This window comes from Scophthalmus maximus, chromosome 19 (assembly GCF_022379125.1).
Source record: "Scophthalmus maximus strain ysfricsl-2021 chromosome 19, ASM2237912v1, whole genome shotgun sequence".
Taxonomy (NCBI): domain Eukaryota; kingdom Metazoa; phylum Chordata; class Actinopteri; order Pleuronectiformes; family Scophthalmidae; genus Scophthalmus; species Scophthalmus maximus.
Window position 1 is genome coordinate 13,336,634 of NC_061533.1, and position 15,096 is coordinate 13,351,729.

Consider the following 15,096-nt stretch of genomic DNA (forward strand, 5'->3'; position numbering starts at 1 on the left):
TGATGGAAACAGGAGACATGAACCAGGTGGCCCCAGACACCTGCCGCCACTGATGGTACAACAGTCGCCGGGGCAAACAGCAAAAACTACTTAGTGTGTGCACGGCCTCCCCTTGTGCCCACAGTCGCACATAACTGTGTTCAGTCAGCTTAAATGGAAATGTATTTCCCCTCAGTGTTCCCACTTCCAGGCAGATCAGCCATGAGTTTAAATGTCATCTGCACTCTCTAACTCTCTGCATCTCCAGCTCAGCTCTGTCCAACTAGCACACAGAGCATACAGGGGAGCAAATGTGTCTGAGGCACCTCCTGTAAACTTGAACCCCCTTAGAAATCTATGCACGTCACCATACCCCAAATTAGCACCGCAGGGACACCCCCCTCACTGCCCCCGCCTGCTGGCGGCAGCTCTTTGGCATATCTGTACCGGGGAAAATATTTCACACTGTATGAATTATTAAGTGTGGGGCCAGTGCTAAGCAGTGTGGAGATAGACCAGTTATTCACAGCTCTATTGGGACGGATGCGTCGGGAACCCGGGCCGCTCGCCTATCAGATCGTTTGTCATGAGCGATAGACAATTTACAATGAGAGAATTTTTTCGATTTATTCATTCTGCTGTCACTGCAGTTTTCTACCTCCACTCATTTGACTCAACAACCCCCTCCTCCTTTATACTCAGTCTCGTCTGGTGGGGGGGGGGGGCTCCACGCCTGCACCAACCGCTTTTCTGTCTGATACCAATGCTCACGTTGTCTATTTTCAGCCTGAGGAGAAAGGTGGAGGTGAAATACATGTGTAGAAGACAGGAGGAGAGCAATCTTTAATCATCTTAACTTCGTTAAAGGTGCATGTGTTGGGGACAACCTGTGACAGCTGAAGGGTTCGACCCCCAGCCGCAAAGCTTGGCTGACTATGGCTCTGCAATAAAGGAGGGAAACAGGAAACGAGAGGATGAGGGTACCTGATTGTGCCTCTTCAGGACAAAGCTCCTGGCAAGAGTATGAGCCCCCATTAGTTACAAACAAAAGAACAAGAGATGGATTAAACTGCAGCCGACTTATTTATACTGTCCAATGCCAGTTAAGGCATGGGAGAGAGAAAAGACGCTTCTAAAAGCCTAAATATTGTGTATGTGCAACAATTTGGACCTGTATTGGAATAAAAACAATGCATTTCAAAAACTCAATCTTTTTTATTTGACGGGGATTCAAGGGAGAAAGAAAGGGATCCCAGGGGGAATGATTCTGCTTATTTTCAGCAAAGACAAAATGCCAAATAACATCACCCATGTACATAGACAGTGGACCTCTGGCAGACTGCAATTTCAACATTAAGTACTGAAGGCGAACCAGCTGTAAAAACAGACAGATGTTTTTCTCTTTTTGTTCACCAATATCCTCAGTTTAAGGACGAACCACAGAACAGAGCAGCCTCGAAATCCCAAAGCGGCGCTCCACCACCATTTAAAGAGACGGGAACTCGGATTCATGAGAGACGAAACACGGATAACGCTAAAAGGGTTTGTGTTTTTTTTAAATTCGAAAAACAGAAAATTACATCAGCAGCTTTGTTGGTCTAAATGCTCAGTGAGAGCAGTTTGACCTGTAACGCAGCCCAGAGTGTCTCTCTATCTGTGATGTCTTTTGAAAGCGTGATGCAGAAGGATTGCACTGAATAGGCCTTGATGTGAAAGGCAGAGATGTTAGATAAATGTCCTCACAGCCAAGGCCTCTGCCCTCTTCCTGATGATGCATTCTTATACTCAAATACCCACACCCCCTTTAAACGCACATATGCACGCACACACACACACACACACACACACACACACACACACACACACACACACACACACACACACACACACACACACACACACACACACACACACACACACACGGAAACACAGACAAACAGTGCCAACAATCCCACTGAGGGCAGCATTTGTTTGGGGACAAGGTGACCCTGTTGCCTAGGGGCCTGTGAACAGGCACAATGAAAGCCTCTCATCCTGCACAAACCCAGCCGGCTGTGTTGGGCGGATGACGGGTGGAGGGGAGAGGGGAGGGCTGCGAGGGGCATCACAACACCCTGCTACTGCAGTTTTAAAACCCTATTCAGGAAGCCCCCTGAGATAGCTCCTTTCACACCCTGCACAGACGGAGCAAAATCCCCGCTTGTAACCCAGAGTCACGCAGTCAACAGATGGAGCCGCTATTGAGTGAAGGATCGCGCCGGCAGGGGCGGCTCCCCATCCATCCCTGCTGCAAACAATGGGGCAGCAGGTCAAGAGTGCTGTCTCTCAGAGGAGGGGTCAGGGAGGAGGGGCATGCTTCGACACAGTCGAGCTATGCGAGCGCTTTGAAACCGAAGGAACTGAGAGAATCTGTTTTGGATGATGGGCTGAGGGGAGGTAGCTCGTGGCTGGCTGCAGGGGATCACACTCAGGTGGAGGGGGCTGGTGAGTGTGCGAATCTGGGGCAGCAGATCAGAGATCAAAAAGACATCCCTGTGCATACATTACACACGTGCATGTTCAGAAGAAACACAGGATCGCAGTTTAGCACATGTTTAATATGTTCCATACACTCACTCAAATTGCATGTAGAGCACAGGGAACGTCATTGTTGAAAAAAGCATGGCAGAGAGGCTGTATACACAGAGAGCAGAGAAAACCTTTACCACTGCAAAACAGTTGCAGTGCCCGGAGGACATTTTTTCATATAATACTGAAGTGGATTAACTTAAAACTGGTGCCCACTATAACAAAACTAGGCCAATTCTTTCAAGTTAATAAAGCACAATTAAAAAAACAAATGCTTTGCTTCAACATTTCCTCATGCAGTGGCAGCACTATGTGAGATTACACAGAAGTGCCAGACGTGGTGCTTCGATTTACTGTGCTTTCAAATTGGATCACAGAGGAGGAACAACTGTGAACCGCTACATGCACCCATGCGGCGGCTGTGTGATCTCACAGATGATCAAAGACAGGCTTTAGCTCCCTGTAGGAGAAAGTATATCCATTTCCATTGACCAGCAGTCTTGCTATCATGTGGCTCTGAACTGGGAGACAATTAATCATCTATGTTGACCTGCCTCATGAGGTATCCACGACCAGAGAGGAGACAAAGACATGAGGAGGGTATGCAAGAGTTTTCTTTCTTCATGTGGTGTAAACATCCCGTCTGCTGAAATGCCACATACTGTCATCACATGTTGCCCGTCCCTGAAAAGTTTGGTTTATTGGGCTACTTTACACAGGAGGGCACTCATTACAAAGCAGAAGGTGTCAAGACAATTGCAGCAGTTCTCCATTAACAACTACTTAACAAGAAAGAACAGAGACTTTTTTACCACTTCGGATTCCTTCTCCAAATCACACCTAATTAAAGGCAAAAGCCTAGTCCGTGAAACCAGAGTGCGGAAAGCCTTTTCAAGACAGAGGCGAGATAGAATTTTTTTCTTCTTCTGGGTTGTAAGAAACATACTTTTGTGCAAGGACACCATTATTTTATTCATGTTTATGTCTCCTACAAACAAATTGTCAGATAAGTACAGGGGGACAAAGGGCTGAGTTGTTATTCTTCCATGCCTAGGTCACATCACAAGCCATCAGTGGTTTGCCATTTCAGAATAGTTATGCTGTTGGAGCACAGAAATTGAAGGAGAAACTGAAGCCCATTGCAATCACGCCGAAAGGGATCAATAAGAGCACAGGAATAGAAAATGGCCATAAACACAGAGGCTTTTATTCAGAGTGCCACAATGCAGATGAAAGCACAGAATGCACCTGGGGAGCGAAGCTGAGAGTGGAGGAATACATGAGCGTTCACAGGTGGGGCCAGAATGTGCTGCTTGTGTTCAGACCTCAGCAAGATCCATATCCACTGCAGCTCTCGCACGGCAGATTTATAACATTGTTGGTTTTACAAAGGCTCGGGCTTCTCCGCCACAATGAGACAGATTCGGGCCCAGTTGCCCTCTTTTCCTTTTCCGTGTGGTTTTACAAAATCCTCTCACTTTTCTGCAAACAACAGAGGAGCAGTCGGCAGAGGAGCAGTCGGTGAGATTTCTGTAGCCCCCTGTTACACAGAGATCCAGCAATCATGCCGTTAGGAAGACCACTCGTTATGCCACCTCTGCTTGTTTACACTGAACCAAACAAGCGGAAATGAAGAGTTCCCACATGTGTGATTTTACAGTGTTTTGAAATCAGCGTCATGACGTGTAATACAGCAGCATTGGTGTACGTCCCATTGTCCCTCGTACACTTACATTGACTCAGCCATGCAACGGCATTACCGCTGGCAGGGTTGGATTGTAACGGATTACATGTAATCTGGATTATGTAATCAGATTACAAAAAATAAGTAACTATAATCAGACAAGATTACATTTGAAAGAATGTTTAATCAGATTATAGATACACTGTCAAGGAATACTTGAGCACATTTTGATTATGTTTTTAAAATATGGCAATTTTAGAATCACGATTATATATATATATCTATAAACCTATGCTATTGGCTCATGAACTGGCTATTATATAAAATGGAAGAAAGATTTTTGAATAAGGGCTCCTCTTGCACAAGTCTTGTGACAAGAGTTACAAGAAATGCTTTTTTGTGTTTGTTTTGTTAATGTTGAATATGCTAAATGCATTTCATTCACATTGAAAATGCTTTGGATCTTTAAAGAGATAAAAGAGTACGTTGCATTACGTTACTGATTACAAAACTTGCCATGTAATTTTTTAATCAGTAACTGATTATGGTGAGAACAAGGCAAAGAGGAGAGAGCATTGTCACAGTCACCAACCGGCTGCCGCACCTCAGTTCGGATAGCTGTGGCTTTCAAGCCCAGCTGTCAATCACAGCAGAAAGCATCAATGGGGTGAATTTAAATGATAAAACGATAAGTCATGAGCAGGCGATTTCCCTGTCATCAGGACAGAGGCTGTTTGAGTGTTACTCATTATGGGTGGAGAGATTTCACCGAAGCCATATGGAATTTGGTTTTGCCTCGATTTGCTGGCTTCGCCCCTCAATCATGACAGAATGTGTAATCACCAAATGTCTTCCTCTCAAACCCTGTTACAATTGGCAGCACAGTGCTGTCACTGGAGATGGGGGAACAAAATGGAAAGCTGACTAAAAGACAAGCTTTAAGTGACACTTAATTTGAGATACCCAGGCATTCTCTCAGCTCCAGTAAACAGGATCCATCAAACTTTGCCCAGAGCCTGTATAAGTCTGCATCTGTCTGTGGGGAGCGGAACAGTATGCCTGAGAGGCCCCTTACTTATCAAGAGGACTAATGAAGAAATCAGCTCCTTTAATAGTTCCTCAAAACACTGAAGACGAGGAGGCACGGGAATAATTATAACATGTTCAAAGTGCAACAATGAAACGCGTTTCCTCCTTTAAAGACAAGCCCACCCCCCCAAAAAAGCATGACTGAAGCTAATGACAGCCTCGGAGAAGAGACAGAGAGTACACGAGAAAACTCTGCACAGCTGCTTTCTCCCCTCTTCCCTTTGCTCATCCCAGGAGAGAGTCCCATGCGATCTCGCTGATCCTAGTTTGTGGCTGACAGAGGGGACCGCAGCTCTGTTCAACTACCCACTCACATGGCTCTGTTGCCCCCCCTTCGCCGCCGCTGCCGCCCACCTCACTGTCGCTCCACTGCCAGGAGGAAGAGATGGTGGGGAGGGGGAGGGGGAGCGGGAGTGGAGAGCTACATCAAGGAGAGACTCCCAGTGGGTTTTCGTCAGTTCCAGGCCATTGCACCTTGCTCACTGGGATCTTGTTCACACACACACACACACACACACACACACACACACACACACACACACACACACACACACACACACACACACACACACACACACACACACACACACACACACACACACACACACACACACACACACACACACACACACACACACACACACACACACACACACACACACACACACACACACACACACACACACACACACACACACAGAGAGAGGCAGATGGCTATTAATGGGTACGATAATGTGGTTATTTTTTTGGGGGGGGGGGGCTGTGCAGTCACACATTTTGTTTTTACGAACTGTTGTGATAATAAGAATCACTTCAGTAACAGACCTGTGAGTTTTGTGCCAAAAAAAAAATAACAGCCTGATGCCTCGCAGAGCTTATTTAAGTGGCACAGGAGCAGATAACGTTCAATCAGAGCTCAGTGATACGGTTGATGTGGTCAGTGATAATGTGCAGCCAATAGGCCTGACACACTTCCATGGTCTTTGGGGACGGGCAGAGAATGGCAGGCCGCCCTTGTGCGTTCAGTCTCTGCAGATGTGCTGCGGTGACAGCTGGACAGCTGTTCCTATAGATGCAGCCACAGAAGCATGCCACGGAGATGGGGGTGGGGAATAGTGCTGTATGTTTAGTTTATCTGTATGAAGTTCCCAGGACGTGTAAAGCTGTCACTTCTAGCAATGGTGCGTGAGCCCGGATAAGGAAAGATGGCACCGAACAGGATATGGAGAGAGAGCACAGATGGGTAAATATCAAACGCGGCTGACATTATTTAAAGAAGCTCCAATAGCAAAACAGATTTGCTGTAAACTGTGATTTGTCAATCCAAAACTGAGCAGTCTAATGCGTTACCAACTGGCTACAGTGGCAGCAATCAAAACATTTAATTTGATCCGAGAGCTATGTTTGAGCAGCCATGACTTTTTATCAGCAAAATAAATAAAAGTTTAATTTGAACTTCACAGGGAATTTTTTACTTCTTCATTAAGAGGGGGGGGGGGGGGGTCTATTTCCAAAAGAAGAGAGGATAATTGGCTGAGCATTAAAACCACTCGTCTGGACTTTGTGCCAACATCAGTGACTACTGGTGATAAAAGGTTTAAATTGGGGTCAGGTTCTGATATCATACTTTTATTCTGCTACTTAGAAACAAAGTTGCCTAAAATTAGAACAGACCTGCATGTGAACAGTGTGATTAAAGACAGCCTATGGATGAACGTCCAAACTCAGGACTGGGGGGAGAAATAATTTAAAATGTTGGAAAACACTCAGCAATATTAAACGTTTTCACCTGCTGAACAAACACACAGCAAATCATGAGTTAAACAGCTTGGATTGACGCCAGTCACTTCTGCCAAAACGCTCATTTTCCGAAGCGATCCGGGCTATTCATTATGCCACAAAAAAAGGTCAGCAATTTGTTCAACTCAATAAAAATGTTAATAAAAGTAAGAGCTTACAGAATCAAGCACTCAAAGGCCCCGGTCACCCGACATAAAGTGAATGTGTGAGCTTGTGCGGCTGCATCATGTTGCCACTGCAGCGTGACACGGGTCAAAGGTCGTACGGCAGCAGCTATCGAGCAGGAAATCTAGCTTTGGCCTAGTCGTAATCCCGGTCAAACTCCACCAACTGCTCAACACAAAGCAGATATAAACACATGCTGACAAACACATGCGCACATGCACAGTTCTGTAACTTACAATAACAGGAGTTTGCACCCCCCCCCCCCCCACACACACACACCAAAATCTCCAATACCCTCAACCCACTCTGCTTAATAAATGAAAAGACCCATTAGGCAGATTTCAAAGACCGGCAGTGGGCTTATAATTACATACAAAATCTTTTAGAGGAAAAAAGTGATTACTCTGGATGCAAGTCTGGAAATAGGTGGGGGTGGGTTATTGCTAAGCAACCAGTCATTATCCTCCAGACTGGAGCACGGTGACCGGCTATCCGTCTAACTCCGGTGGCTCGCCTGGCTCCTGTGCACAACCCCCCTCCCTCCTTTTCCTCCGCCACTCTCTCTCTCCCCTCTTCCTTGCTCCCTCGCTCTCTCTCTCCCTGCCGTCTCCCCGTCCAAATACAAACAGAGATAAAGAACGCCGCAATCGCTCTTGACACACAAATAGGTTAACACAATAAAGCCGGCTTTGCCTGGCTCACTCGAGGGAGGAAAGCAATTCCAGCAGCAGGCAGGAGGTAATAAAACAGGGCTAGTGTGTGTGTGTGTGTGTGTGTGTGTGTGTGTGTGTGTGTGTGTGTGTGTGTGTGTGTGTGTGTGTGTGTGTGTGTGTGTGTCCATACATGTACTCATGTCAGTGTTCCTATGTTTCTGTATGTGAGTGGAGGCAGGCTCACGGAAGCTCTTTGGCCTCGGGACCTAATATCCCATGAATTTTCAACCTTTTCTTGACACAAATAATAACAGGGTAGGAAATGACGGAAATTCCAGGCTACGCCTCCATTTAGATTAAGGAAATGGTGGCTTTATATTAACAATACAGCTGACCTGCCCCCTATACAAACACATAGCAATTTTTCCTGTGGATCATATGCCCGCTCTCTTGTAAGCAGTCTACACTGTGGTTAAAATTTCAAAAATTAAATTTAATGAGTTTTATCTGTGCACGCCTCAGCTTACTCTGCCTGATGCGGCTGCCAGTCCTGGCAATAAATGATAAAAATCTCCAGAGTTATATTAAATCGTGTTGCATTCACACTGAACTTGGGGAAAACTGCAAAGTGGCTTCTGCAATTACAATCTGGACCAGACAACATTGTTTTCTCCAGTCGGTGGAAATTTCATTACCTTACAGCAACCGCCTTAGAATTAGGTAATAGCCTCTTTTTGTCAGGGACACAAACCGTCTGTGGGAGGTGTGACACCAGCAAAGTGTTATCCATTTGCAACAATATGCAGCCAGCCAGTCACAGTCCAGATGCTGGCAGCATAATGTGCGCTGTTATTCAGTGATATGGAGGAAGTGAATGGAGAAAATAGCGGTCAATAGCTAATTCCTGGATTGACTGTAGTGTAATCAAATGCACTGAACCTTGATACATCCATGCAGCTAACGTATCTCTCCTCAGGCTATTATAGACTGATGACGTAGGTCACTCACGGGCCCATCTCTCGCATGTCAATAAACAGAGAGAGGACTAGCACATACTCCTGTGGAAGGACTGAACTTTGAAGAAACCCTAATTAAAGCTTCTGGGAAAGTTCCACGTGTTCAGGTCACACAGGATAGCCATTTGTAAGTGTCAATCAATTCCCCTGCTTTTGCCCGCTGTTCTCTCAACCAGGTAATCAAACAGCACAGATGTAAAATGGTGGCCATTGTCAACAGGGAATAAATTACCAAAGCATGAAGAGAAAACATCTTATCTGTCTGATGTATTTCCTGCTTCTGCAGAAAGCTACAAAGCCCGAGGGAGAGCAGTCAACCAAAATGCAGGGAGATGGAGATTAGGATGATGTGCAGTTCCTTGTTCCATTAAAGTTTGATCTTCCTCAATAGCCGAGGAGAATCAGATATCTCCCCATTCAAGATTAAAGTACACCAGCATAGACGGAGAGATTAATCAGAGGCCTGCATGAGATAAAAACAGCCTTGCTCCTGGCATGGAAAAACAGTGGCAATAAAGAGCTCAGCTGATAATGTGAAACATGGCGAGGCACAATAGCAAATCAAACCTCATGTATGGGCCTCCAAAACAAATCAAAGCGCCGACTAGACCGCGATACAGAGGCTGAAGAAGTACAGCAGAGGCTGATCTGATAGGGACCAAGGCCTTCATTTTATTACTGGTTAAGGTTGCAGAGGGCACGCTGAGGATTTTCCCATGTTGCTCACTGTCGCCAGGCTCCCATTCCCTCTCCTCCTCCTCTCCTTGAGATCAATGGCGCTGGGGTGATTTCACAGCACCCTGCACTGTCACCCAGAACAAATCAATGTGACCATGAGGAAGGCAAGAGCGGCATTGTTTTTAAGGAGAGCAAATTCGCTGTTGGAGAGCTTGTCAGATTTGCTTTATTCTCTTTCTTCCCCAAAAAACACTTTGGAAGGAGCATGCCTCCACTCACTTTTTTTTTTGACTGGGTTATGGTGCAAACTATAAACCGCGCAGCGTACTAGTGTACTCATTCGCCACATATAAACTGCACATTTACTGCCGACTACATTCACAAGAGCATAAAAAGTGCACTAACCGCCCCAGCCTTTCCAAATTAAAGGCTGTACATTAACCTCGAGGCCTGGTGAGACGTGACTTCCATTCATCCTGACAGAGGGTGAGAGGTGAAGCGAGGGAGGAGGTCGGCGGACCGTCGCTGTCCGTCAAGCGCTAAGTAGCTGCAGATAACCCTGATGAAGAGGTGCCAACGTCTGCCATCACGGTGGATCAGATCACCTGACAAGGCTTTTACTGCAGCCTAAATAAGAGGGAATGGTCTGTGGATTAACGGAGAACCACACACACCGTCCTGCTAACATATACCGAACATCAGGAGCACTGCAGGGGTGCATCTATGCAATCACATTCCTGAAGTGTATTTCTGTGTTCCTACCTCACATCAAACTAAAACATGATGAACGTCATGTTTTTAATATAAAACACAGCTGCACTGTATTTAAAATTTGCATACAATTAACGTCAGCTCTCAGTCAATTTAAGAAGAAGAGTTTCGTAAGTCTGGACACAAACTTAATTATTAAACCGTAAGTGGAATGTCATTCGGGCACCACACGACTAAACCAGTATTCATGAAGGTGCTCCCCTTGTACTATTTACAACTGGTAAAATACTGACACCCAAGGACCAGTCTTGTGCCATGGAGTGACCCTGAAACATTCGTGTGTGTGAGCGTTTGACCCTCAAGTGGTGGAAAGATCAGTAGACCGGGGAGAAAGGGAGAGCTGCTCCTCTGACATTCTCAGCGCAGTTGCTGAGAATGAGGGTCAATGATTCTGTGCAGAAATGGATGTAGTGTACATTGTAACCAGCCAAGTACACACTGAGGCAAGAATGTGAAGCTTAAGTGCTGGTTGTGTTACCTATGAACACCAACAAAACCTCCCTGCCTGCATGTATAATGTCAAATCTCACCCACACCATCATCTTCACTGAAAACTTCCCATCTCCTTCCCTTCACTTCACTTCATTCACACCGACTGGCTGATGGCTGATGGCTCTGTTTGTTTGCCCGCGACCATTTGTGTGTAATTCTTTTTTGTTTTATGTTGCTTTTTTCAACATCCTGGATACTGACAAGTCTCGCTGTAGGGACAACAGAGTTGATTTCAAATCATGTAGTACAAGAAAGGGGGTGTCATTTCTGTTCGCCTGCACATGAAAAGTGTTAAAACAAGAACCGTTGTAGACTTTTCCTGACACGAAACACTTTGATCAGGTACCTAATGAGCTGCTGTTGACATGGCTTTGAGAGAAAACGCGCCTGTTCCTTTAAGTGTCCGACGGAATTAACAAGTAAGAATCTTTGTGCTTTGTTAGAATATCAGATAATCAGGGAAGAATTGTCTTTTTAATTTTCTTTGACAGGAGAACAAAGATGTTTTTCAGGATTATTCACATCTGCAGTCCAACTTTCTATTAATGGAGTCTGTGAACAATCTCTTTTAAACATGTTATTTCATTTGCTGTGAATAAAAACAAGCACCTTCCATAATAAACTCCACACACACACACACACACACACACACACACACACACACACACACACACACACACACACACACACACACACACACACACACACACACACACACACACACACACACACACACACACACACACACACACACACACACACACACACACACACACACACACACACACTTTTAGTAATTTTAAGTGCCAAAATGAGTTTTGCTGCCTCTGGGTAGGTGTTGAGACAATCAAGCCAGGCAGGGATTAAAAAAGATTAATACACAGCGCAGGAAATTAAACTTCAGTGACTTTAACGATATTCATGAGTGGAGCTCCCTTATTCACTTCAGGCAGCCACTTTAATAAGCAAAGCATACAGTAAGGAGCCCAAACGCTATCAATCAATCAAACTGATAGGCAATTTCAGTTGGAAATTGATAAAATGCCATGCTTCTCTTAGTGTATTACTTTTGTTAATACGATGCTAACAATATGTCCCTCCCTTTTCGAGCTGTTGGCAGCTTGGACGAGTGCAGCAGATTGGATTTTACTTTGGTTCTTTTGGTTTCTCTTCATTTCACCGGCAAGCGAGGGAGAGCATGTTTGTGTGATAAACATTTATGGGAGTCTACAACACTAGTTTTAAACCGACAAAAGCATGGCTCCCTTTTAAGAATATACCGTAGACTTGTGTCTAGGTTAGACAGTTGACAGTCGAGAGCAACAGGAAACACGGTGAAAGTGAGAGGAATGCAATGTGAGCAAAGTCATGAGCCTGCAGCGGGAGTTCCAGTGTTGCAGAGAGAGAAGAAAAAGAAGATCTAACAGCAAGCCGGGAAATAAAAGAGGCAAGACGAGAGCTACAAACTCCAAAAGGTAATGCAGTGACCTAGATATTAAAGCTTTTCCTGCCATTTCCTTCTCTCCTGCCTTGTCCAACCATCATGTTGAGTTAAGGCAAGCATTATGCTGGGGAGACTATTTGTTTAGGTGAGGAGCAGCCGCAGAGCTCATATGAGCACAATTTGCTCAGCAGGTCAGAGGCGCAGAGTGGAGGAAGTAAACGAGGCAGTTCTGCCCCCTCGGGTGCAGCCCCTGCCTCGTACATCAGCGGATGTTTTATTCAATACAAGCCAGGGAGGCTCTGTGGCAGGTGCCCCGACTGTGGGGGCGCCTGCCCCGCTGCAGGGGCCCGCATTACATTCAGTGCGCAGCCTGTCTGCGGGGCAGCCGGGGGAGGGAACGACCGGAGCCGGCGAGCAGGATCACTTGTGAGGATGCGTGTAGTCTAATGCGCAACGGCCCGGTCGGCACGGGGCGAGGGCTCATCCAGGCGCAGTGTCGGCGACGGGAGGGTTCAAAGTTCACCGTGCCCCGGAAAACCGCCAGGGACTTTTATGAGCCCACGTTCGCTCAAGACAGGCCGACACGTTTCCATTTGCATTCGAGGCTTCCTCGCAGCACGCTGACGAGTCGCCTTCACACCTCAGCGCAGCAGCGTCATCCATGTGGCCCGAGCGCGGAGAGAAAAGTTTGACAGCGTTACGCACACATCGATAAAAAGTCTAGTCTGGATATGTGGTCGCCCTATAAAAAGAGAATGTGTATGATTAACATCCGGGGGTGAAGAATCACTAATTGCAGCAGACACTTTAGTCCCACTCACTCACACACACACACACACACACACGCAGTGACGCACGGGGCCTCCCCAGATGAGAAATGTCTCACCTTTTGTGACACACACACACACACACACACTCACACACACACACACACACACACACTCCTGCCTGCGGTGCAATGCCCTCGACAATACACTTAATTGCTGCCCATACTTTGCGAAGGGCCAGTGTCACACATCCAAGCAGTTCCTAAAGCCATTCGGGAGTGGCTCTCTGACAAGTCGATTATTACAACGCGTCCTTTTATTGCGGGTCACGCATGGAAACAAAAGCGTTTTTGTTTTTTTTGTTTTTTTAAAATCGGAGGCCTCGTTGTGTGAGCAGCATCCTGGGGAAAGATGCATGAGCATTTACAAACATTCATTATTTTTACCCCTGCGCCTCCACTTAACATCCCCAAAGGATCCGGCGAGGCACGGACTGTATCTGCGTGAATGGTTACAAAGAATGACCAGAAGACTTAGAGAAATATACATTTAAAAAAACCATACATATTTACCATAAATTGCTCCGTGGTGCAGGCTAGAACTCCATGCAGATTGTACTTGTGGTCCGATTCAAAAAGGATTCATTCTGTTCGCCAAAGATCCAGCAGCCGCTTCGTCGATGTCAAACGCAGATTAACTTTATCCTCTTCCGACGGTATGCGAATACACCGGCGACCCCGCCAATTAGATTCCACACTCTAGCTTCTGGCAGGCAAAGTTAATAAGCTTCGCCTTTTCTTCTTTTTCCTTCTGTCGACTCGGCTGGCAATTTTTTTTGTTTTGTTCGCCGAATGCGAACGCGCAGGTCGGCCAATTTCAGGAGCGTCCTCGGAGGAGGAGAATTGCGCACCGATAAGTGCGCGTCGGCTCTTCGGCGTTTAGCCTCCGCGACAAGACGAGGGGTCCCGGGGGCTCCTCTTATTCCCACAGAGCAGAGCTGTCAGCCCAGAGACCGGGCGGCCGGAGACATACGCAGTATTCCACAGAGCCTCCGGTGTTGCGCGCGGGTTTGAAGTGGTCCGCCCGCTCACCGCACGCGACCGTGTGTGAATTGTATCGCGTAAATGTTAGTGACGGGCTATGTATCTAGGCAATAATGCGTGGAGGTACCCGGGAAGAAATCACGGCTGGGCCAAAGCAGCTGCCTGAAATATCCTAAACTGATGGTGCGATGAGCTGCGACGCGAGATCCCCGGTGATCAGCCTCTGCTCCGTCCGTCACTTTTCTCCGCGGTGTCCGCAGCCTCTCCGAGACCTCTCGCCCCCCGAGTCGGTCCGAGCTTCCCCGCCGAGCCTGTGGAGTGTAGCCCCGCAGCAGAGCCCCGAGATGCGTCTCTCTGGTCTGTTAACCAAATAGGAAGTGGTCACGTCTGGGTGGCGAGCTAGCTGCGTGCGGGCAGCTGCGGGACGCGGTCCTGCCCTTGTGCCGTGCTGCCGAGACTGACAATAACCCGGAACGCTGCAGACTGTCAGGCTGCTCAGACCGCCCACCGACCAATCAGTGCACTGGGGGAATAGAAACATTCCCACGGGTTGGCCAATCATCGGTAATTGAGGACTGTTTCCATAGAGATGCGCCCAAGCGTCTGAAACCACGTTGTTTATTCGCGGAAAAAAAAAAGAAAAAAAAAAAAGCTGATCTAAATTGCGCTGGGAGAATGCAGATTGAGATCTTTAATCATTCTTTTATCCTTTAAAGCGTTTCAGCCCCCCCAGCAGCCTTGTTAAAGGTTAGAGATACTGTCCTTTAAGGAGAAGACATGGGCTCAAGCCTGCAGGAGGAACAGTGCCCTTGAGCAACACACACTCATTCCAAGCTGCAGGGAAGCTCCTCTGCGGCCGGTCCTGGTCTGCAGGGAGAAATAGAGTATAACTATGCAACTTGAATACAATTAAGTGTGATTAGCATGCGAAATGAATCCAATGGTTA

The 15,096-nt window shown here is 46.7% G+C and overlaps 1 protein-coding gene across 2 annotated transcripts in view; it reads right to left on the reverse strand.

The window, feature by feature from the left end:
* fam222aa (family with sequence similarity 222 member Aa) overlaps nucleotides 1–14,597 on the reverse strand; it is a 46,092-nt gene extending 31,495 nt beyond the window's left edge. Inside the window, exon 1 of one of the 2 annotated variants that reach the window (XM_035639909.2) lies at nucleotides 13,679–14,597. The gene's annotated coding sequence lies outside the window, so the exon portion shown is untranslated. Of the gene's footprint in view, nucleotides 1–10,037; nucleotides 10,280–13,678 lie in introns of those variants that run through there. The other variant, XM_035639910.2, reaches the window with a different exon arrangement.
* Between the last annotated feature and the right edge of the window lie 499 nt (nucleotides 14,598–15,096).